Consider the following 27460-nt stretch of genomic DNA (forward strand, 5'->3'; position numbering starts at 1 on the left):
ATTTCAATATAAAAAGTAAGATAATATGTATAATTGAATTTAAAACTAGAAACACCATAAAATCATCATCAGTCGGAGTTCTATGTGATTTCCCTCTGTTTGAATCCTGCTGAGGCATGTATGCTATTAGTTATGGATTTGTTTCCTAACAAAAGTTTTATTGGAGTTAGTCAATGTTGCTTTATTATAAATATATATATATTTCTTATATATAAACATTTTGGGTTTTTATTTGAATAAAAATATGATTCTTGTTAAAACAAATCAAAGCCATCCGCTGTTTATTTATCAATTTAAAAACAGCATTAAATGTCCTCAGCACTGTGTTTAGGTTTTTTTTGTAAATCGAAAAAGCTATTTTCGGCTAAAAAATAGCAAGATAAATATTGCGTAAAACGAAAAGATTTTAAAATTGTTTATATATGATAAATGTGTCGAAAGCTTTTTTATTTTTATTTTAGAGAAACAAAACTTACGTTACTTATTGAAACAATATGTTTTATTGTAAATCTGCTTCTATTCCTTATATACGTATTATTTATAGAGTGTTGTATATATAATATTTTATTTGTGCTCTTTTTATGCAACATTATAAAGTGTAACAAGTGGACCTGACAGATGTCCCATTCACACCTCATTTTTCATATCGAGTGATGTGTAATCAAATTTATAAACAATTTTAATTATTGTTTGAACGCACGTGTAGAAAAAAAACTAAATGCATCCGAGGATAGCACGTAAATGTTATGATCAGATCTGGTGGTGCACAAAAGTCTTGAATATATTCTCGCATATGACGCGGACTACCAGTATATGATGATGAAAGAATATATGCGGTAGTGCTGTCGATATCAGTTGCTCCGTCTACGTTGCTTGTGATAGTGATAGATATTGTGTAGATAGTCCCCAGAACGAACCTTTACGTGGTTAAATACACTTTAAGACATCAGACATTGAAATCAAAGAACCAATTTGTTGGTATACTACTGAGATGTGGCCCCGACTGCAATAGTGTTTATATTTCATGGTTCATTCTTCTTTCATTGGTTTATTTAATAATGGAATTGAAACTTTTTGATGCGCTGGAAAGACCGGCCTTTGTAATTCACCTTTGTATTTAAATGCATGACAGTGTTTACATTTTTTCCATATTGCAGACGATGACTTATGCATGTGGCAAATACTCTATTTCGGTGACATATTCGAACATAAGGTAGCTGTCATTGTCTCAGTCTATTAACTCGAAGTCGTTCATTGTGTTGCTCTTAAGTTTCATTTACACGTGTTTAACGGTCTCTTACATTAAAATTATCCGTCAAGTATTCTTCTATTGTTCTATTTAATAAATATTAACATTATGTGTACGTCGACCATTGAAACCAAGTCAAGATTTGTTGGAGGGAAGGAAATTTTAAGGCACGTACACAATTTTCACATATTTTTTATCTAAAATAATCAGATGTTTGTGTATAGTGTTATTGGTGAGCTGACGGAAAATCGGAAGTCTTTCAGTACAAAAGCCATTCAATTTGCTTTTAAAGCACTATAACTATTGTTTCTATAGTGTAACTGTTAAAACGTTTAGCTCTCAATCGGAGGTCGCGGGTTCGATTCTCGGCGCGGAAAATATTTTTTGTTCCAGTTTAGTTAGAACATCAATCTGTCAAATCACCTTGGCTAGGTAGCTGACCCCGGGGCCTGAAGCACTCCTTATTTTCAATCATTGTTTTTTTATCCCTATTTTTCCCCATACGGGCTGCACCTTTACTTGACTCACCCATTTTAATATTAAATAAAGTAACTGCGTAATTTATTGAGTAAATATCTAACACTAAAAAGAGAAAAATAAAATATTTTTAACAGAAAAATTGAACCGACTACAAAAAATAAATAAGGAGCTCACTAAAAATTAAATAATAATCAAACTTAGATTTTTAACACAAAAAAGAAACTTTAAAATAAAATATATACATAATAATCGTTGTAATAACTAAATAAAAATCAATAAAAGCCTTATTTAACCTATCTACTACACGTATTTTATATTCTATTATATATACGCAATTTAGCTTAATACCTATCTAAACCTATTTATCTATTTACAATATTATTTTAACTACTAACATCCAATCACTTTGAAGTCGGTGCCAAAAAATATTTTATTCCTTATCGCAGACGTGGCATTTTAATAAATAAAGAAAAAATAAATATAACTAACTCTCTAAGTTATTATTAACCTGTATGTGTACGAAATCTCACTAATATAACTAAATAAATTATTAAATAAATAAATTATTAAAAAATTAAATTATGGGAATTAAGTTCAGCTTAAGTAATCTGTCGAAGGCAGTACGTTTTACTTTTAATATTTCAAATAATATATCAATATAATATGATTGTCATGGAAATATCACTCTGATGGATATATTCCAGTTAAATTTTTATTTTAGGCAGTCATTCTCGAATCCTCATAAATACACACACACAACATTTCTTCAAAATTAGTCTAAAAGTTTATAGGGGCTCAATTACATACACACGGGCATATTATATAACATAATTTATATATAATAGCTGGAACATGTAGTTAGAAATATGAAAATTATGTTTATTTATCCTTAATCGATAACCCCAACATAATGTTGCCGATATTAACGCCATTAGTAGGTGGTAGTTTGATACAATTTAAAATTAGTGCTGAAATTAATTAAATATAAATGGTTTTCCCGTGTTCGTCATTTGAAAAGGGACGCCGCTTGATATTTTAGACAATTGCATTATCATCTATTAACATATGGCTTAAATAACTGTTCGTAAGGGTGGCTGTTGACCATATGCGTGTTACACAGTTTCCCGCAGAGATATTTTTACCTATTATTAAGACTGCGCAGATGTTCAAAATACGAGAATTACAACCATAAACGCTTTAAATTAACCAAAACTAAAGTAAACTTATTTATTATATATAATATTATCGGCATATAGTATTATAAAGATTACCATCCATATAAGAAATGAAACTAAAAGTGATCAGAAAATGTAGAAGAGAATTAATAGTCTGATAGCGTGGAGGTCATCGACCTGGTGTATCGGGGCTTGTGCCGTTTTAAAAGACGAAACGAAATAGAACTGTCAGATGAATCATTAGAGTCAGCTGATATCAATCGAATTAAAAATATGCTGTTTTGGAGCTTCTGTAATTTATTTAGACGTTATAACTTTTTAATGATTTATATATATACTAAAAAAACAATGTTAATTTTGGGTTTAATTATCTTATTTATTTTTTAGTTCTGTCGTTCTTATAGTTATATACGCCTTTTTGTACTTTTATAAATATTATCAAGAATGTAGCATATTCAGTAGAGCAGTATACTGGCGTCATTAATAACGTTAATATGTCGCAATGTTACCGCATCAATTTCTGAGCTCAGTTCATGTTCATAAGTAACGTAAATTAAATAATAAAACAAATATAATGTTATCAAATATAATGTATTTTAATATTATCATAGGTCTAATGTGTATATTATCCAAGGATTTAAACTACGGTTAATTATACAGCCACCATGGTTTGCAGGTTAGAGTTGTTTATTATATTTATACAAAACTCTTTTCCATACCACTGTGTTTCCATGTCAAGTCATTTTGATATCGCTGTATTTCTTCCTAGTTTCTTCTATAACTACCTGTGTATATTTTCCTTGATAAAATTAAATTTAATCACTGCATTCTTCCTAATACATTTACCATATGCCCCAAACAGTTGGCGTGCATTCTTCACTCATACATTCTAACGAAATGCTCATGTATTTTCTGGACATATCTATGTACACACATTTTTCACATTCTACAATACGATTTTCTACAGTTTACCTACATTAATTATATACTCACCTCGAGTTGTTTCCACTCTCATCACCTCCTCTCTTGTTAAATGTCAGCACTAGATTATAACCCACATGACGAAAGTTTCATTTAGCCACTGTCAAGTTCTGTATTAATTTCCAACATATCTAACACTTGTTCACGGTTTCATCATTTGTCAAGAGTTCATCCAGAATAAGGGAAGTACTGTAGACAATACTTCCTTCCACATATCCATACAGTTCTTGCTTCTGGATCTACATGTTAATTGTGGTAATGCTTTCTCACACAATCATATCATTCCTCATATCAATCTGTTCAGTTTCTGTACGAAGTAAATTATTAGAGACGCAAACTGTTTCTGACTATCGATTAGCTTCAATATTTTCAATCAGAGTAATCACATGTATTAAGCAGCGATTTGAAATATATCAAAGCAAACAAAGAGTATTTTCTGGACACATCTATGTACACAAATATTTCACATTCTACAATACGATTTTCTACAGTTTTCCTACAGTAATTATATACTCACCTCTAGTTGTTTCCACTCTCATCACCTCCTCTCTTGGTAAATGTCAGCACTGGATTATAACCCACATGACGAAAGTTTCATTTAGCCACTGTCAAGTTCTGTATTAATTTCCAACATATCTAACACTTGTTCACGGTTTCATCATTTGTCAAAGAGTTCATCCAGAATAAGGGAAGTACTGTAGACAATACTTCCTTCCACATATCCATACAGATCTTGCTTCTGGATCTGCATGTTGATTGTGGTAATGCTTTCTCACACCTCATATCTGTTCAGTTTCTGTACGAAGTAAATTATTAGAGACGCAAACTGTTTCTGACTATCGATTAGCTTCAATATTTTCAATCAGAGTAATCACATGTATTAAGCAGCGATTTGAAATATATCAAAGCAAACAAAGAGTATTTTCTGGACACATCTATGTACACAAATATTTCACATTCTACAATACGATTTTCTACAGTTTTCCTACATTAATTATATACTCACCTCTAGTTGTTTCCACTCTCATCACCTCCTCTCTTGGTAAATGTCAGCACTAGATTATAACCCATCTGACGAAAGTTTCATTTAGCCACTGTCAAGTTCTGTATTAATTTCCAACATATCTAATACTTGTTCACGGTTTCATCATTTGTCAAAGAGTTCATCCAGAATAAGGGAAGTACTGTAGACAATACTTCCTTCCACATATCCATACAGATCTTGCTTCTGGATCTGCATGTTGATTGTGGTAATGCTTTCTCACACCTCATATCTGTTCAGTTTCTGTACGAAGTAAATTATTAGAGACGCAAACTGTTTCTGACTCTGACTATCGATTAGCTTCAACATTTTCAATCAGAGTAATCACATGTATTAAGCAGCGATTTGAAATATATCAAAGCAAACAAAGTGTATTTTCTGGACACATCTATGTACACAAATATTTCACATTCTACAATACGATTTTCTACAGTTTTCCTACAGTAATTATATACTCACCTCTAGTTGTTTCCACTCTCATCACCTCCTTTATTGGTAAATGTCAGCATTAGATTATAATCCCACATGACGAAAGTTTCATTTAGCCACTGTCAAGTTCTGTATCACTGTTCAAGCCAACTAAATTGTTAATTTCCAACGTATCTAACATTTATTCACGGTTTCATCATTTGTCAAGAGTTCATCCAGATTAAGGGATATACTGTAGACAATACTTCCTTCCACATATCCATACAGTGCTTGCTTCTGGATCTGCATGTTAATTGTGCTAATTCGTTCTCACACCTCATATCAATCTGTTCAGTTTCTGTACGATGTAAATTATTAGAGACGCAAACTGTTTCAGAGTTTGCCAGCCAGTGAATTTTATAGGCTGATACATGTCCGGACGCACTAGACAGCATTGCATCTCTTTTTTGACTTGAACAAAATAGAAGTTTTCTATTCAGGAGATATTATTTTTAGGTCTTTTTTCAAGCGAATTAAAAAAAAACATAAAATTATTCTGGTTAAGTGCTGCTATAATATACAAAGTAAAAAGTCAAAAAAAAGTTACGGCCGTTCTAAAAACGAGAAATATTTTTATTTATAAAGTTATAGCGAAGGCTTACACCGAATTTCATGTAAATCGGTTTAGTAGAACTTGATATATCATGTCAACCGTCTCGAAACTACATTTTTCGAAAAAAAAAACAAGTCTAACGTTTCATTTTTAGAGGCTGCAGTTTGGATAGCGCGTCGCTAATGTTAGCTATCTCCGAAAATAATTTAACTGTTGAAAAGTCCTGTTAAGGGCGTATTTTTAAAGGATTAATCTTCGAAAAATAAAATTTCTAGACTAGAATACCCCCTTAATTAAAAATCTTATAATCATTTCAAGTTATGTGATATTAGTTATTTAAATAACGTTTTTATTGCTTATTTTTTATTGACAATAAAATGTAGAAAATTCATTCATTATTCGCATATTAAGAAGGTAATGTTAAAAAGCCGACGGTGATGAAAAGCCTAATTTTTTATAATGGAATTAGGTGATCCGGTAAACTTCGTATCACCTATATCTATATTACAATTTTTTACCGATAATAAGAATAGCCACTTCGTCGATTGTCGGTGAATTAAACCTACTAGCGTGCTCACCGGCAAGTGCTTTGTGAGGTCTGATAACGATATTATGATTGTCAGATGGCATCCGATCCAATGCTGTTTTGAACAATTTGAGTAAGTCGTTCTGATGAAGAATCGATTGTAGTTCCTCTGATAGAGATAACAACGCTCCTAGTAAGTGAAATTGTTTAAGATATTGTATCGTATAATACCTTAAAAGTGTGCAAGAAACTGTCAATATGCTTTGCGCCATACGACGTCATTTGGAAACCACTGCTATATTTTTGAATTATTTCCTATCTCAAAACTAATGAGCGTAGTGGATGTGGTGGTGGAACTAATTGAGGCAATTTTACTTTTCTGATGTGCTCAACATAAACCAGTGGATTCACCGCTGTATATTAATGCCTTACAATATTGATCAAGGATTGTTATTTCTCCAGTTGCAATTGATTTGTTGGCACCATAATCTATTTCCAGATAGTAGTGGAATGCTGCTCATTCCTGGATTAAAGGAGTACTATGTCGCTCAATGTCACTGTGTCGTACTCGCTGTTGTTATGTTTGATGTACACAAATTCGTTGCATTCTAAGCCCTATTCACTTCATTTCTGCATCATTTTCTGTTTCAATTACTAGTACCGTTGACACATGAGGTAGCTCGTTGCACATTTGGTTCGACAACCTAATTCAGGTCCTCTTAGCGTTGATAATAATAAAAATAAGTTCTCGCGCACTAAATTTGAGACTAAATAATAACAAATGTGAAATACATTTATAAAGTTTGCTTTATCATAAACAGTTACTTGGTATTGCAACTCTATCCTTGGTAAATGTTTACTCTACCGCAATTACAATTCGATATAACGTTTTTTATTTTACTATTTCACGTTAGCATCTTCAGATTATCGAATCGACGTATCTATCATATGAAAATACTTATATTTCTATGATATATAAATCCTTTTAGAGTGTTAAACGATCATTGCCGAGAAATTATCTTCAGTGTTTAGTGCATTATTATTATAATCGCAGTTTAATACTAGTGGCTGGTAGTTTTAATCAATGTTCAACATTTTTAGTTACAAAATCAATTCCTGAATTACCTATAAATATTTGACAATCAAGCAAAATGTCGATCCCTTATAACAGCGAAATTATTACTATAGCTAGGAAAAACAAAATTATTGTTTTTACTTTTTTCTCCCAATTATTCTATATTTTCTTACTTTAAACCTTCTTTAGACTTTCACAAATATTTCAAAAATAGTCAAATCGGTCTAGACGTTTTAGAGTCTAATGGAGAGCAATTCATTTTTAACCGATTCTTCGAAAAAGGAAAATGTTCGGCTGTATATTGTTCTAAGTGTATGTTCGCCGATTTCTTCGTCAATTGTGGACCGATTTTCAAAATTGGAAGTCATTCAGTGCAAAAGCCATTCAGTTTGCTTTTTAAGCATTAACTTATGCTATAGTCCTCGTAGAAACATTGTAGGCAACTGTTCCCATGGTGTAATGGTTAAAACGTTGAGCTCACACGAAGGTCGCGGATTCGATTGAACATTTAAATCACCTAGACTAGGTAGCGGACCCCAGGGCCTGAAAAATTCCTTATTTTCAACCATTGTTTATTCTTAATTTTCGTCATGCGGGCTGTACTTTTACTGGAGCTATCCATAGTAATACTTAACTACGTATTTTATTTAGAAAATGTCTAACATTAAAAAGAGAAAAATTAAATATTTGTAACCTAAGAATTGAACCGACTTCACAAAATAAACTTACTACAAAGTAAAAAATAATGAAACTTAGATTTTAAAAAAAAACCTTTTAAAATATAATATGTGTTGGTGCGATTAACCCGCGATTTCGGTTCACCAAATAATATACTGTATTTTGAACTGTTTATGGACTTTATTCACTTATTTTAATTTCTAAACACTAGACATGTTCTCTTAAACGTTTACATTCTTGTTCTTTCTTACAATGCTTACTGTTTCTCCACTTACATACTAACTTAACCTAATTTTTACAATTATCAAACACTACAACTAATTACACCGAGGACATCGGAACTATCTTACCCATCGAAGAAAGAACTATTGCCCATCGACGTGTAAATCATATATAATTAAATGAGTCTTTACATATAAAGACGCAACAATATGACTTCAAAGTGATGTATCCGTAGTAGTTAAAATAATATTGTAAATAGATTAACAGATTTAGGTAGGTATTAAGCTAAATTGTGTGTATATAGCAGAATATAAAATACGTGTAGTTGATATGTTAAATAAGTTTTTTGTTTATTTTTATATAATTATTACAAGGATTATTATGTATTATTATAATTACTATTATTAGTTCCTTATTTATTCTTTCAAGTCGGTTCAATTTTTTTTGTTAAAAATATTTCTTATTCTACTATACACACACAATTTAGCTTAATACCTACCTAAACCTATTTATCTATTTACAATATTATTTTAACTACTACCAACTTATCAGTTTGAAGTCGGTGCCGAGCCCCAAAAATACAAAAATTATAATATTATTTTGTGACATATACACAAAATTAAATTACGAGCAAAACTAAGTTGCTAAAATGCTAAGTTGTTGCTCGATTGTTGAATTCGGTTCAATTTTTTTGTTAAAAAGATTTTATTACATACACAAAGGATTAGAAAAGGAAGGAAAAAGAAGGAACAGTACAAGTTCTTGTTAATTTTTTTTTTCAATTCATAAAAAAAATTATATTTATATTTCGACTAGGTTTTTTTCATTGGTTTTATATTATCAAGTATATTTTCAAAGCCAGTCAATTATTAAGAAAAATATAATTAAGCATTGTTCTCGGATTATTAACTAGTACTAATAACTAAAATTTTTTAAATTACTCAATTTGAACACAGTCAACGTAATGGACTGACATTTATCAGTTGTTATTATGTGATCATACTTTACCACGACATATTGTTCCACAATAGCTTGCCCGATATCAAGGTTACCGCTTGTTAACTATATATTGATTATACCTTATCTAGGCAAATGCTTATGTTTGTTGCCTTGCATCAATCAGTGGTTGTTTTGGTGCTTTAAACATCAATATACAATTTGTTGTAGCGTGTTTTAAATATATTACACTTATTATAGTGATGAATTTAAGATGCAACTAAGGGTTGGTAAAGTTATTTATTTATATCATTTGTAACGTGTTATTTGTTAGAATTTTTACAAACAATTACGAGATTTCGTTAATAAACATCAATAAAAACTTAGATCATTAGTTTTTATAAAAACCAGCTGGGCTGAGCAAAATACGTGATTTAAAATCCGATTTAGAAAATAATTCATGTAAGAAGGTGGTCCGACAAGTATTTAGCCTACAAAAGAAAAGCGAAAATTTCACCGAGAACATTTTAATCTCTTTTAATTTGATAGACTTGACTCTTTAACTCTTTAACCGGTCCAGGTGTACAAAGTGGGCTTCCATGGCAGCGGTGACCTCCTCTTTGACTAAAATTTCTGCCCGCCGAATGACTTTTTCAAGTTCGGATTAAAAAGAAATTCGCACGGTGTCAATTCTGGACAATATGGTGGGCACGGGGCACCAGTTCGTCACCCATTTCGACCAATTTGGTCATAGCGAGTATGGAAGTGTGTATGGTGGTGGTTGTCATGATCGAAGAGTACCTTTTTCTTCGCTAAATGAGACTTTTTTTTCTGTACTTCGGAGTCAAATCGGTTCAATAATAGTGTAGCCCTGTGACCGTTTTACCCTTCTCCGTGTAGTAGGTCACACCTTGTGTACTCCAGAAAACGGTGTTCATCATCTTTCCGGTAGGACAGTCTTCGGAGCACGTTCTCCAGGCGAGGTACACTGTTCCAACTGTTTCTTGGTCTCTGCTGTATTCCAGTGGATCTATGCTTCGTGGACGGACAAGAAACGATGCAGAAACTCCGTAGATTGTGCTTAAACAGCGTCGAACACTGCTCTGAAATCGTCTCACGGTTGCGCTTGTTGTCCGGGGTGAGCAAACGGGGCGCCGACAGCTTTCTTATGCCCAAATTTCATGCAAGATATGGCCGATGCGGTCTTTTGATATGCCCACTGTCTCAATTATCTCTCGCACCTTCAATTGTGGATTCTTGTCATGGTATCCTCCGTGGTAGCTGTTATCGGCGCATCTGGGCGTGGCTCATTAATAACTTAAGTACCTATCGGGCCGCCCTCGTATTTGAAATATAAAATTCAAAATAGAGTATTTTAACTATTTTTATTTAACATCAAATCATCCTTTAACAATACAAAGTAGAATACAGTCAGATGTTAAGATATGTCAATAAAATAGAACAAATCCAGCTCAGCCTATTTTATGAATCACTAAAAGAAGAATTTCCTTTCATGAACACTATATTTTTAAAGGTAATATCAGACAAACAGACTTTAAGGAATAAATAAAATTTGCTAAAGAAAATAATCTTTCTGCAGGTCCTGATGAGCACAAACTTAGGTTATATCGTTATACGTCTGTTTTAAAGATTGGCATATTTAACTACGACTGGCTAATTTTCTTACGAAAGATATTGAACATTATTTTCTACAGAACGCACCCATTAACAAATATTTGAAATCCTAACTACAAAATACATTTTTCAGAAATAATCAGAAAGAAATACCAAATATGCTTTTGTATATCAACTACGTATTTTAGTTACAAACAATTCACACAGTTCCTAACCCTGAAAACCACAGCTACCAATGATCTTGGCCTCAACATAATCGATTCAAAAATTTGATGAAACATTATTAAAATGATTCCACGTCAACTATCATTACATTCCGTGTTCAGTTTGTTTCATTTAATGTTTATTGATATTTAGTTGCTATTCTCTACTGACAATGCGTTTTAATGATAGGTGAAGAGACAGTACTATATAAAAGACAGAATAAACTATCTTCACGGTGCATCTCTTGTCACAATGAAGTATTTGATCATTTGTTTCATTCACACTGTAACGAGTTAGCTGAATTCCTTGGCTGCAGATTCATTAGTCTTCGTCGTTTATTTATTATCTTGTTAACTTTGTTGTCATAAACTCAATTTGTCACGCGCCAATATCCTTTAAATTAAATTAAAGTATTTCATTAAGTTATATCCTCATGAATATCATTATTATCTTATAGATTTTATAAACTTTACATTAAGTTTTCAATTTAGGTATTTTTTCAAGTGAATTACAAACAATATATTTACTATCCACTTTTTTACTAGATATTTATTAATGTCAAAAAATACACAAAAGAAAAACTAAAATTCAAATAGTTACAGTTTGATGATTTGGAGGGTGGCCTAAAAAAATGACGCGCCCCCATTGACATGATTGCAACTTTTCTAGTAATCCTTTTTTATTATTTATTATAGCGATTTAGCAAATTAATACTAAATTGCTATAAACTTCATTGAATTAGGTCGAATGATTTTACTTTTTCTAATCTTCTGACTAAGCCATCATCATCTAGGAGCTGTAGAACTTCAACATTGATGTCCTGATAAAGTCTCTGTTAATAACATAATTAACACTCTGTTCATGTCTTTGGGTAGAGTCCATACCTTTTATACCTTAAGGTCTCATGCAGATTATCATTACGAATGCACTATGGAGCATCAACAATAGTTTTTGAAATCTTTGTATATATACTATTTATATTACATTGACTGTTAAAACAAAATAAAAATCGATTTTTTTTTCACATTTCTTTACTGAATACCCCCTTATCTAATCTGAATAATTTAGATTAACTAAAATTTTATTTCAATCTTTTAACTATATTAATATTAAATAATACAGGACATTTATTCTTCCGTTGTAAAGAAAAATGTTCCCTTCTTTTAAGATGTTAGACAATGTCAGTCTAAGATATCGTTGGCGTAGACATGACGCCCATCTCTTTGTAATTGAACGTTTCCGATGGCGCTCTTGTCCTTTTCCGAGATTATCTTCACTCCATTTCTTTCGGGATCGTTCAATTAGACAAAGAGAACGCCTTAATCATATGTGGACTATGTTAACAATCTATGAGTGGGCTGGGCAATGATAATAATGGTTCATTGGTTTTTTACTTTTTTTCAATTTGACATTCTACCTTATAACGACATTATATTTAAAGCAGGTCATTTAATCTTGTTTTTAACTATGATCCTGATAAAGTAAAAAAACTGTAAATTAGAAATAATTTGTTATAAGTTTTAAGTTTAGTGAATATAAGAATTGCATATTTAAATTCTGATTACCCAAAACTTTTTTTATTTATGCATATAATCGGACATTATCCATATTATATGTATCCATGCATTCTTTTTCCCATTATTACCCTTTACAATCATTTTCTAATTCATCAAAATAACATGTAATTATTATTTTTCTTATTATTTTACCTTGACCAGGATATTGGACACAATTAATAATTTTTAAAAAATAGCAGCATATTATAGCATAGACCTGAGAATGTTCATTAAATTTAGTTTTTTTCATAATTTTGAAAATGAATAAAAATGTCTATAGAGCTTTGCACACAATCAGTTGGTTCCGTTAAATAACACTTAGCTAATATAACAAAGGCCTATTAATAACAATATATGTAACAATTTGATATTCCCACATATACACTTAGTTCTTAGTATTTTTGGTGTTATACCGTCTGGTTCTCAGCTGCATGAAGTTGCAGGTACATATTTGTCTATTTCAAAAGGTCCTGGAAAACACGTGTTATATTTTCAGTTATCAAATCTCTCAATTCTATGAAGTAAATATTATATTTGTACTTAGTTCCAATTCTTTTTGAAGATTCTAATGTGGACTGAGTGACTACTAATTATAATATTTAACTTAGTTAAGATAAATATAACAGGTTAATTGAAAAGTCCCCGGCCTACCATAGTAAAACACCTTTTTTTTGGCATTTTTTTTTCTTCAACATAATTCCCTTTAAGTGTGATTATACTGATTATAGTGACACTGATTATAGCGACTCTCCAACTTTTCGATACCATTTTTGTAATACAACTTGTCCTTTGCTTCAAAATAGGCCTCAGTTTCGGCAATCACATCTTCATTCGACGAAAATTCTTTTGAGATCTGAGGAACAGGAAATAGTCGCTGGTGGCCAGATCTGGAGAATACGGTGTATGAGAAAGCAATTCGAAGCCGAATTCATATGGATTTTTGTCATCGTTTTCACCGACTTGTGACACAGTGCATTGTCTTGGTGAAGTAGCACTTTCTTTTTTTCCAAATGCGACCGTTTTTCGGCGATTTCGTCCTTCAAACGGTTCAATAACTCTATGTTATAGTCGCTATTGGTCCTTACTCTTTCAAGGTAGTCAATGAAAATTATTCCATGCGCATCCCAAAATACAGACGCCATAACCTTGCCAGCGGACTGTTGCGTTTTCCCACGCTTTGGAACGGATTCATCGTGTGCAGTCCACTGGGATGACTATTGATTGGACTTCAGAGTGAAACGATGGAGCCATGGTTTTTGATCATCTTCAAACACTGCTCCGAATCATCAACTGGTTGTTGTTTTTGGTCAAAAGTGAGCTCGCGCGGCACCCACTTTGCACAGAGCTTTCTCATACCCAAATATTCGTGAATGATATGATGTACATGTTCAGTTGATATCTTTAGAGTTTACTATTTCATTCAATTTCAATTTACGGTCATTCAAAATCATTTTGTCGTTTTTTTTAATGTTTTCGTCGGTAACAACCCCAAAAGAGGTCTTATACTGCGTTCACCGTCTTCGGTGCTTATTTCACCACGTCAAAACTTAGCATACCAATCCTTGATGGTTGATTTTCCTGGACAGTGTTCGGAAACTCAAGCCAAGAGTCATCAAGGCAAGTTTTTGCTTCAACTGTATTTTTTTCCTTCAAAGAACAATATTTTATCAACACGCGACATTCTTTTTTATCAATTTTTTAGACAATAACAAAAGTTGCTTCACTCAAAATGCAATAATTCACAAAGTAGTGATCCGACAGCGGTCAAATTTATACACGCATCTTTTGGGGGTTAGGGCTAACTAAAAGCATATAGGTTTAATTATAGTAAGGCCACCTATATGTCAGGCCGGGTACTTTTTAATGGACTTGTTACAAATATTATTTATTCCAATTCGATTGTCGTAGAAATTGCATATTGGTTAGGCAGTACTCTTCCACATCTGGTCTGAATTGCAAAAAGCACATCTTCCGGTCTAGTAACTTGATGTAGAGGGATCTAAGAGGTTGTCTAAATAAAAAATGATAAACTTATATCATTTTTTATTTTAAAAAAACGGTTCGTTAGAGCCGAATATTTGGAGAAGAGTTAATTCCTTTTCTAATATTGAAGTTTCAAAAAAATCGACTTAACAACAGTTTCCTTAAAATTAGTGCTATCGAATTTAATTTATTGACGTGATGAACTTTAACATAAAATTGTTATCTTTACCTTAATATACTAATTCAACTATATGTATTGATTGGTTTATCTCTTTATTACATATTCTTTTTAATCTTTACCATGTCCACTCGGGTTCTCTGTTTGTAAAATGTCACTTCTATTCATGAATTTTATCGTGTGAATAAATCGATAAAATATAGAATGGTTGGTGAATTTTGCAAATAGGATAGTACAATCCTTTCAAATTATTAATCACATACCATTCTATGTGTTTATTTTGCAAAACATTTCCATCTTCTATAAATATTGTTAAACATGCGAGGTTTGGTGTTGACATGTAACAAAATTCTAGTTAAAATAAAATAATGTGAAATAAAAATACTATCAAATATGTATAGTTTATTTTAACATTATAGTACATAATAATGCATATATTATAATTTAAATTACAGTTAATTATACGGGCACAATAATTTATAGGTTAGAGGTGTTTTATTATATTTACATTGAACTCTTTTCTAGACCACCCATGAGGTACAGTTCTATGCGCGTTTTTTTATGTAGTGGTATTACCCTGTAGGCCTAATCGACCTAATTAAGAATTGTATATCCAAGTAATGTATTTTACTTTCATTAGAGAGCATATTTACCTTTTTAGGTTTAGCTCTTTTTTCCTTCCATGATGTGTTTCCTAGTCAAGATCACTGTATTTTTCATTTCTTCTGCTACTACCTGTGACACCAATCTTGATAAAATTAATCACTGAATTCTGTCTAATGCATTTACCATATTTACAAAACAGTATTCATCCTCTTATCATACATTGTGACCTAATGCTCATGTATAATTCTGAACAATTACACACATATCTATGCACATAAATCGTTCACACTTTATAATAATACTTCCTACAGTTACCGCATATTAATTTTATACTCACCCCTACTTTCATCACCCGTTCTTGGAAATTAATAGCACATAATCCCACATTCAGAAAGTTTAATTCAAGTGAGTAAATAAGTTGTTAATTTCCAATCTATCTAACATTTGTTCACAATTTCTTCTTCAATGTGTTTGATCGGATTCATTCAAACCGAAGGTGTTATTGACAATTCCTGTTTCCAGCATGAAAAATATATTTGCAATGAACTTTTAATAAATGTTATAACTAATAAAACCTAATCAATTGTTTTCCAACGTTTACCTTTTTCCATTAACTTTTGTTGAACAAATTGACACAATTTTAAATAATAAGTCTTCCTTGATTTTACTATAGGCTTTTAGAAATTGTATTTAAAAAAATACAGAAGCAATGTCTGGAAGTTCCGTCTTTTCAAAACTAATAGTTTCTTCCGAAATAATTGTATTAAATTATGTCTATATTGAAGAAAGTACTCACTGTTTTTATACATTTCATATATTTGATCTCTGACAGAGCTAACATCGAAATGATCTTCATTCGCCACCCCCTTCGTTTGAGGACTGTTTCTTTTCGATGAATTCAAGAATATACTTTTAATTTTTTCAGATATTTCAGTGAATTTTACTGTCAACACAACCTGTTCTGTCTGGCTTCGGAATTGTCAATAGGAGTAATAATAAGCAGCGATTTGAAATGTTTCACAAGCAAAGCGTTAAAACAACGTTTGCTGGATTATAACCTGTAGTTGTTATTACTAATATATTGAAGAATTTTGCAGACGTTTGACAACCGAACGATTTTTGTAGGCTCATTCGTTTACGTGTTTGAACATATCAGGTAGCATTGTATCTCTTTTTAACTGAAAAACATTAAACATATTGATGACGTATGTTCACAGCAACTTTGGATATACTATATATACTTTATCAACATAATTTATAGTATAAAGTCACAGAAGACTCAAATCACCAAACATTCAAGATAACACGGCATAATAAAAAAAAAACAAATAAATCTAATTTTAAAGTCAATAAACAACCGGAGATAATGGTATTGATATTTCCATAAATTCGAATAGTTTTATCACGAATTCATACCACAATCAACACCCTGTAAATACACGTGATGTCTGTCGTTAGGGGATCGCTTCTAGCTCGGTAGTATCAAGAAAGAAACGCCTATACAGCGTTATCGATAGACCAAACAAAGACAGGGCAAGCGGTGACTTATCTGCATCAGTTCGACGACTAGCGTGGTGCATCGTCTAGCTTAATGCGTTTCATAGCCAGCCGCGATTATTATTAATAAACTCGGAAAGGCGCAGAGTGTTCGGGACAGATAAGTTTGGTGTTAACTGAGCGTTTTCAAGATAGTGACTTAATTCTGTGTCGGGCGATTATGTTGTGCAATAAATCGATTCTCTCTACGTTTTTGCCGATGGTATGCTGTGTTGACTGGTTAAAATTTGATGTGAATTATTGTTGAAGGTGACGCATAAAAATTGGATTTCGACTGGGTACGTATGTGGTATTTCAATATTATCTATTCAGTGTATGTAAAAATTGTTGCTGCTGTTTTTCTTGGAGAATATGGTATTACAATAGACGTTCGCTAATGTTAATTACTTCAAACCAGGTGTAGTTAATCATGCATTTTAATCATAAGTGTAGCAAATAAATAAGTTTTATTAAAATAAACTATTAATACATATATGTATAGTTATAACAAACCTAAAGGAATATTTCAACAGTGATACATATTTTGTTGGTTAGAAGTAAAATAATCTGCAATTGTAGTCTGCTGTTATGCTTTAATTGGCCTTTAGCAATATTTTCCAGTGGCTGCGTCCGTAATTTAGGAAGAACTAAAATACTATGTATAATAATACGTATCTGTCAGCCCAAATATGTCAATCAAAAGCGTGCTTTACTTTTATTGCTTGCGCGTCAGTCACTATATTTCTAACTTAATGGAAACGTCCTCATCGTCTTCATTTTTCATATCTTATCATTATCTGCTTATTGTTTTATTAATTAGTATCAGCTAAAGTACAAGCTGATGCTGATAAGCAACATTGGTTATTGTTAATAAATTAAATATTACAATAGTCCCTCGTTACACTGGCCCTCACCAACCGCGGTTTTGTGGAACAAGGAAGTACCTAGTTGAAATTTTGGAAAGCAATACAAATAATGAATCAAATGACGAAGATGATACTTCTCAAGCATTAGCTAGATAATCAACTACATCTTTAACTTTTGACATAATAAATAAGATTTTGTCATCTGCTCGTCAACTGCAGGATTTGATTTTGGACATGGATGCTTCACTGGAACAATTAAGTATGTACAAAGTAAGTTTAATAAGAGTTCAGTAAGATGAAACAGCCAACAATCCTTTCATTAAAAAAAAAACTTTGTTTTTATTTGTATTTTCTAACAGGTCAAGTACAAAAGCCCCGACCTGGCACATAGATGGCGCTACTAGAATTAAATCCATATGTTTTTCTTCAGTTAGCCCTAACTCTCAAAAGATGCGTGTATAAATTTGACAGCTGTCGGATCATTAGTTTGTGAGTTATAGCATTTTGAGTGAAGCAACGTTTGTTGTTGTGAAAAAAATGGATAAAAAGAAATTTCGCGTGTTAATAAAATATTGCTGTTTGAAGGAAAAAATACAGTTGATGCAAAAACTTGATTTGATGCCGAGTTTCCGGACACTGTCCCAGGAAAATCAACCATTAGTGTGCTATGTTTAGACGTGGTGAAATGAGCACCGAAGACTGTGAACGCAGTGGACGCCCGAAAGAGGTTGTTACCAACAAAAAGATTTAAGAAATCCACAATGATTTTGAATGACCGTAAATTGAAACTGAATGAAATAGCAGAGACTTTAAAGATATGAACTGATGAACGTGTACATCATATCATTCATGAATATTTGGGTATGAGAAAGCTTTGTGCACTTTTGACTAAAAACAACAAGTTGATGATTCGGAGTAGTGTTTGAAAGTGATCATGATTGACAATGGATGAAACATGGCTCCATCATCTCACTCAATCGACTGTCAACCGAGTGGACTGCACACGATGAACCCGCTCCAAAGTTTGGGAAAACGCAACAGTCGGCTGGCAAGGTTATGGCGTCTATATTTTAGGATGCGCATGGAATAATTTTCATTGATTACCTTGAAAAACGATAGCAAAAATCCATGAATTGGGCTTCGAATTGTTTCCTCATCTACCGTATTCTCCAGATTTGGCTCCCAGCGACTTTTTCCTGTTCTCAGATCTCAAAAGAATGCTCGCTAGAGAAAAAGTTTCGTCGAATGAAGAGGTGATCGCCGAAACTGAGGCCTATTTTGAAGCAAGGGACAAATCGTACTACACAAATGGTATCGAAAAGTTGGAGGGTGCCTATAATCAATGTATTACCCTTGAAGGGAATTATGTTGAGTAAAAAAACTAATTTTGCCAATAAAATGTGTTTTACTATGGTAGGCCGGGGACTTTTCAATTAACCTGTTAAGCACATATAACTTTTTGACTTACCTACTATAAGTGCTTTTTGTAATTTTATGTTTTTATCAGCAGCTAAAATATAAGTGAAAATAAATTTTATATTTACGTACATATGAACCTAGATTTTTCTTCATTAATGAATAGACAAATAAATTGAACTATGAAATAAAATTGCATGCGTTTCTTGTTTTAATACTGGATCCTAGATCAACTGCTGCTATTTTATCGGAACATAATCGCCGCGGATATCGAGGGATTACTGTATTACGTTTTGGTCCATTGGTTGAACCAAACTATACAATTTAGTCAAAAGATTCGGTGACAGATACGCCATCAGTACATAAGAGATTGTTCCAATATGTTTTAAAAGTTTTTTGGTTAAGAACATTCTAAGTCATATGCACATTTATAATAGCTTCTTTGAGTAAACAAATGACAGTAGAGACTTTTGGTAGTGTAGTTTGTTAAGTTTTGTTATGCTGCGGTCTACTGATTGGCCTAATTGAAACTAAAGCAGATTTTTTCTATTCTTTTCGCGATCCTTTCCTTCGTCAACATGCCGTAGCTCTATGAATTTTGTCACCGGTCTCTATTTGTCTGTCCGCGACTCATCTGGATTAGAATTAGGTATGGGCTGAAAAAATACAGAGATTCCTCGAATTTCTATGAGGAATCGATTTTCTCCATAGAATCTAGGCTATACTAGGTTTAGTGTTACTGACCAAATAACCATTGCTACTTCAGTATGGGTGCTGATATGTGCTGTCTGGACAGAACGTCTACTTCGTTATGGTTGTGCTTGTAATCCTGTATTTGTATTCATTTTTAAATTGTATATACATTATTTATACTTCCTATGTTTCCTAACAGTGTATGAAGAGATGACTCACATCCCTCAAATAGCTGCATATGCCACACTAAAAGCTTTCTTTGAAGTAAATGTGATGCCATCAATTCCTATGACTATGACTATTTAATGTCTTGGACATTTTCAATCAGAGTAACCACAATTGTTGAACACCACTTATAATTTTATTAAACGTCCATGCCAAATCATTTGCAGGTTTACAACCTCTAATTATTTTCATTAATATTTTGAATAATTTTGCAAATATATGACAACAATTGTCAACCAGTACCGATACAAATTGAATTTTATAGACCGACTCACTAAAATGTTACCGACGCATCATTCTACCTCATTCTAAAATGAGAATTTCAAACGAATTTTACGTTTTTACAAATTAAATTTGGCAATATATTCGACATCATCTATGAATCTGCAATAGATTTTATGACACAGGGATAGAATAATTAACATCATCAATTGTATGAACGAATATCAAATGAATCTTAAAATAATTAGATAAGAGCGGTTATGAAATCGATTCTACTTAATTATAACCACCCACAAACATCAAAGTTCGAGATCGAATATATATATATACACACACACACACATATATATATATATATATATATATATATATATATATATATATATATATATATATATATATATATATATATATATATAGATTCACTGTAGTTTAATGCTTTCGGAGATTAGACTACATCAGTATTACGTATTAGCAAGTCATTGGACACATATAAATAACTGCGCGAACAATAGACATATTTTATAGATGTGGTAATATGGATCTATATGCATGTAAAAAAGGAATGAATAAATAACAATCTGACAATATCAAGTAACAAAAAGTCATGTATTAAAATGCATTGGTATTGGTTTTAATGGGCATGGTATGTAAAGAAGCTTATAGGCACGCGGGGCAGTGTAAGAATAATAATTTCATCTCTTTAAAATTCACATATAAATGCCTGATATGCTTTGGAATTTTATGACACAATTGTATATAAATATGAATACTAGATGTTAACATATTACATACTGATGCATTAAGGACAGAAAATGCAATATAAGCACAGTAACATTTATTATATTGTTGTGTAGAGTTTTTAAGTTATCTGAATATAATAAAAAAATAATGAATATCTGTATAAAATAAAAATTATGTTTATATAAAACAATTTAACATCTCAAACAAATGAAACCAGAGAAAATTGAGAACATAAGTGATAGAACAGCTACTTACATAGTAAATGATCAACAAATAAATAAGGCGAATTCTAAGCGGGTGACATCTTGATATCGAGGTGATCGCAAAATAGTTCTGAAAACGTACGTGAGCAATTTATTTTCACTTACAAGGGTGAAATTAAAAATACATATGAAATATGGCAGATTAGGGTGGGCGAAAAAATATCAAAATATAGGTATATCGATACTTTTGGCCGATATACCGATATTTAAAAAAAATATATAATTTTTAATAAACCGTTAAAATTGCTTCTTGATTTTTAAAGTTTAGTACTTTTCAGTACTTAATTTTGAAGATTTATTAGAAATGACTACATTTTAAAGTACTTAGATAGATTTTTCTCTCTGATATATGGAATTTTTTTGGGGCCGACTCCCCTACGGCGATACCGTCAGGTAATTATAAAATATGATAGTATTACCAGTTAATATTACTGGCAGTTAACAGTACAGGTAATTAATTGTGCTGTTGGATAATAGTACTGATAAATAATAGTACCGAGTAGCAATGACGGAATAACCATGATGGAATAACAATTTTAGTCCATAGTAGTCAATAACCATTTTTTATTATTTAATTATGATATTGTTACTAGTGGTTTCCGACTAACCTACAATTTGTCCTTATGATAACTTAAATCTAGGTATATAACTAGGAGGACCCATCGGCCCTATCTCAGTCTCTGGTGAAATAATATTTATACATGTCACTGCTGTATTTTTTATTAAATGCGCCTCACTACACAATACTACATAAAATCAGATGGTTTGATTCTTTTGAGTCTGTGTCCTCTGGTGGTATCCAAAAGTTGCAATACTTCAATATTCTCATGACATTGGAGTCTTTCCTTACAATTCTCTTGATTTCTTGACATTGGGTATCTGAAGGTCTCGATGTAGGTAGTCAGTCTTATAGTATTTGGGTGCGTGCATAATACTTCTCAGGACTTTGTTCTAAAAAAATGTGTATTTTGTTTATGTTACTCTTTGCAGAACATCCCCATAATTGAACTCCGTATGTCCATATAGGTTTCAGTATTTGTTTATATAATAACAATTTATTATGTACTGATAATTGTGATTTTCTTCCAATTAGCCAATACATTTTTCTATATTTTCAATTTTAGTTCTTTTCTTCTTTATATGTTCCTTAGAGTTGTTTATTTATATATATTTAGCGTTGTTGCTATATGAAATGATATTATTAATGTATTATTTAGATTGTTATTTAATGTTATTGGTGTTTGTACGGTCTGATTGTAGGTGAACTGCACATACACAGATTTACTTTCGTTAATTTTTATTTTCCAAGCTTGTGTCCAATTATTTATATTGTCACTTGCCTGTTGTAATTTTCGCGTGGCTTCTTCACTATTGTCCTCGACAGCTATAATCGCAGTGTCATCAGCAAATGAAGCCATCGTAATATTCTCCATTTGTGGTAAATCACAAGTATGAAGTAGATAAAGCATTGGCCCCAGTACATTTCTCTGTGGTACACCTGCTTTAGCTTCTTTTATTGTAGAGTAAGCTTCTTATTGTTTAACTCTAAACATTCTGGCTGTAATGTATGATTTTAGTAGTTCGGTGTGTTGTTTTGTTAACATGTCAAACCTTATCGAAGGCTTATGCTACATCTAAGAATATGCTGAGCATACTTTTTTACTTTCATAGGCTTTTTCAATAATATCTGTTATTCTGTGGACCTGGTCAATTATTAAATGCTTGTAAATAAACCCAAAGTGGCGTGTTGGTATTAGGTTTTTTCTCTCTATGATGTCAATAACAATGATTGGCAATCATAACATATAATAGCGATAATTGATAACAACGATAAACACGCAGCATGAAGTATGACATGTATATATGGTACAAAGACAAGGTAACGGAGTGCCAGCTTATACCCTAATAGTAACAACAATGAATGTGCAATTAGATCAGTTCTAGCTACATCCTACTGTGATGAACGTGCAATGCGCCCAAGGGAAGAAAAGGCAAACACACTAGATACGTTGCCACCAAGAACCGAGAGGAACAACTTTCTGTGTTTCTGTAATAGGTAATAGGTAAATATCATTATTATTATTTTTGTGAAGTAGCAGCATAATATAGGCTTGCCAATTATGTAACGTCTTTTCTTATTCTGTCATTGTCCTTTAAAACGCGCGCTTTGCAGTATTGTTGTTATTTCTAACCGACTTTTGTATCTAAAACAATCAAAAGGTAAGTAATTCTCTGTAGAGAGGGTTAAATACCTGATTAATGTCATGATGTGGTTTGTTTTATTTTCTGTTCTATTCCACTCAAAAGCATGGGAAGTATATATATTGTAGACTTCACCAGACATGCATTCTATAGAAAACATGTGGGAATTCACCAAAGGGGCGATTGTAAATGAAGTGATTAACCAACATGGTACACCAAAAAGCAGTTAATTGAAACTCCCATCAGAGAAATGCATCACAACTCCAAGCTCCAGAAAGGTGCAGCAACGTGTATTGAAAGCATCACTAAATATTAGAAAAATTCTATTATTCTTTAGTAATATTAAAATTACTAAAACGAGTATTATAAAACTGTTTTGTATATTTTTTGTAGTTTTTATGATGCCGTTAGATTATAGATACAAATAAAAAATATATAAGAGACCCGCCAGCTAATTTGTTGAAGAAATCCAATTCAACTAGAAATTGAAATAATCTCCATATTGTTCTTAATAATGTGGCCACCCACTGTAATAACAAATTAAGGAAAAGCAAAATAGATAAAGATAAATGGATAAATAAATAAATATTGAAATAGAAGATAATAAATGGAATTAATAGAATGGAATAAAATTAATAAGATAAAGCTGGAATATTGTGTGAACAGATTCACAGAATAATAGAGTAAAAAATTAGTGACTGACAAATGAACTCTTACGAAGTTCTAACGTTCATTGGACATGTTAAAATATTATAACTGACAATAACGGTTCACAAAAGATTTTTAAAAAAGTTTCAAAAATGTCACTATTCGCGGTAATTGTTTCTGTTGCTGGGTATCCGTACAAAGGTGTTAAATCCCACCATTATCACGTATTAATGTCTAAATAGTTTAGAATGATTACAAGGAAGATATGGTAATGTTTATCGATAAATCCATAGAAAGGTATGGTTACAAAAGGTGAAAGCGTTGTTTTATGACAAGTTGATTTCAATAAATATCTTGAGTAAATTATGATATTATAACAAGAAATCATGAATATTTAATAGTGACGTCGAATTATGGTATAAATCAGTAAAGTATGAATTGCGTTAGGAACAAACATTACTATATTATTACATTGTGAGGCATACTTACTATTGTTAAGAATGACAAAGTTAATGGCCACTCACACTAATTATAATGAAGGAAGAAACAATTAAAAACACTTTAAGCATATTTTTATACTTTACCACAACATTAAAACTCTTTGTTTCCCACGACCTAACAACAGGACTCAGTCAGCACAGTTATTAAAAATGTGCATCCTCATTTTTTCAGGGTTGTTCAATTGCAACGGATCAATATGAGGGCTGCTATTTATGCTTTTGCTTAATAATGAATTGACGGTAATTTATTTACAAAAACCGCTTTATTATTTATTATTGTATTGAATACTTCCATTCTCCTGGATGATCAATACGTTTTTGCATGTGCTTGAACCAATCTTCCTAACACTTATTCCACTCTGAGGTAACTCCAAAACATGGCTTTTGAATTAATCAACGGCTTCGTCAGGCGCCGAAAAACGTTGGTCAAGAAATTTATTCTTGATATGCGAGATTACAAAAGCCATTTGGTGTCAAATCAAGGCGGCTGTACGGAAAACCGGTCCATTTCGACCGTTTAGCTAGGCATTTACCAAGTGTACCGAAAAGTTATTACCGTTTAAGTATACAATGTTATGATTTGATATATATATATATATATATATATATATATATATATATATATGTATATATATATATATATATATATATATATATATATATATATATATATTATTCTAGTGTCATCAAGCTTCAAAGCTATACATGTTATATTTTGTGAAAGAAACACCGTCATAGATTTATACCTCTTTGAAAATATAAGTTTCGTGCTTGAAAACGTGCATTTGTGACACGCATTACTTTTCTTCTTTTTGATTAAATAAGAAAAGAGCCACTGAAAAACATGTGAGGCGTGGTTTCGAAAATTCAAACTCAAAAGTGATTTCGATGTGCAAGGAAATAAATAATATAGATCCAACCCAATCTCAAATACAATTAGCAGAAGCTATATGCTGCTTAAAGCTATGATCGGAAGTCATTTCTACATCAAATTGTCACGCATGACGAAAGGTGGATTTATTTTGAAAACTCTAATCTCAATAGTTCATAGTTATCACATGGCGAAGACGGCGGATCTACCAAGTAGTTTTGGCCTTTAGGCAAAAGAATGTTGATAGATGGCATGGAACATACTATCGCTCCCGCTGTATTGTCCAGACGTTGTCCGGCCGCCGACTATCAACTTTTGACATCAATGAGACACGCCCTTATACAGTAGCACTTCGCCAATTTCGAAGAAGTTAGAAAATGGTTTAACTCAAAGGACAAACAGTTTTTTTTGGGATAACATCCATAAATTTCCTATTAAAAGATGGGTAAGATATGAAGAATCAATTGTCCAATATTTTGAATAAATACATTTTTCCATTTCCTTGACAATTATGTAGTTTTTTTCCGAAAAAAAAAATCGGTAATGACTTCGATACACCTGGCAGATGATTATTTCAGCCGATGTGTGAGAGCTTGTATTGTCACGATGAAGAATAATCCTTCGTTGTCGCGTCTTTTTCGAATTTCACGAAACATTTCTGGTAAACAAATGGTAGTGTCATTTATGTGTCGGATTTGCCTCGTCTTAAAAGACCATATACTGAATTGCAATTTTATTAGTACTCATACGCATAGATCCAAGATTCATTATCTGTATCGATGTTCTGATGATGGTGATGTTTTTCTAAAGCACAGCGATTGTATTTCTTGACCATTTCTTTACACTAATTAATATGATAATCTTTTAGAGCATTTTCCATATTATGCGGGATCCAATATTTTTCCTAGCTTATTAACGCTAATATCCAAGGGTGATTCAGCCTCACGGTGATATGATGATTTTGCAATCTAATTTCGCGCAGAATCAATGTTTTCTCACAACAACTGCTTTTGGACGATTCTCACTACTTTCGCTCCTGAGCGAACTGCGGCCACTGTTAAATTCGTCAGCAACATTTTACAGTGACCAAAGTTAGGGTTTCATCACCAAAAGTCAAAGTAAGTTGACCGAAGCATTTCAGTCTTGATAATCCACATCGAAAATTTTAAAAAATATCGAATAAAAATGTTAAAGAAAACTCTTTTTTTCTCTGAGACAAAATTTTCAAGTTACTGTAATCAACACAAACGTGTGCTGAAATCAAAAAACGTTCAGAAGAAGTTTATGGTTTTAAAGGTCAAACTTCCAATTGGAAACATGAGATGAAGCCCAACGACACTTGCTTTTACCAAAGCTCAAAATTTAAATAGCAGCCTCGTAAATTGATGTTACATAACGTTAATTGTAAAAGACTATATAGACAAATTATGCAAGTATACCCGGTGTCGAACCTGAGCAACCAGAAGCTGTTTATAAGCTAAATTAGAGCACTGAATTCAAATCAGCAGCCTGTTATTTTAAAATAGGTTCTAGTTATAAGTCAGAAATGAACAAATACTAAACTGAGTCATGCATTAGGGTCCAACAGTAATCGCTCATAATGCCTTCGTCGCAAAATTCTTATCGCCTTTCGATATATCTTGTACCGGCTCTCCTTGGTCGTCGCTCGAGTCACCCAAGTTTTGTGAGAAAAAATCAATATGTCAATGCAAAAAAAGAATATTTTG

The 27460-nt window shown here is 32.0% G+C and overlaps 1 protein-coding gene across 8 annotated transcripts in view; it reads left to right on the top strand.

Moving 5' to 3' along the window:
* The window catches only part of Liprin-beta (liprin-beta 1), a 144401-nt gene that overhangs the window by 22170 nt on the left and 94771 nt on the right, over positions 1-27460 (top strand). For 3 of the 8 annotated variants that reach the window (XM_076417366.1, XM_076417370.1, XM_076417373.1), the window contains exon 1: positions 17006-17382. The exons of 4 other annotated variants lie outside the window; for them this stretch is intronic. The gene's annotated coding sequence lies outside the window, so the exon portion shown is untranslated. Of the gene's footprint in view, positions 1-9605; positions 9672-17005; positions 17383-27460 lie in introns of those variants that run through there. One more of the 8 variants, XM_076417368.1, reaches the window with a different exon arrangement.

Source organism: Rhynchophorus ferrugineus, unplaced genomic scaffold, assembly GCF_030347505.1.
Source record: "Rhynchophorus ferrugineus isolate W39M unplaced genomic scaffold, kcgeb_rfMv2 rfM11, whole genome shotgun sequence".
Lineage (NCBI taxonomy): Eukaryota > Metazoa > Arthropoda > Insecta > Coleoptera > Curculionidae > Rhynchophorus > Rhynchophorus ferrugineus.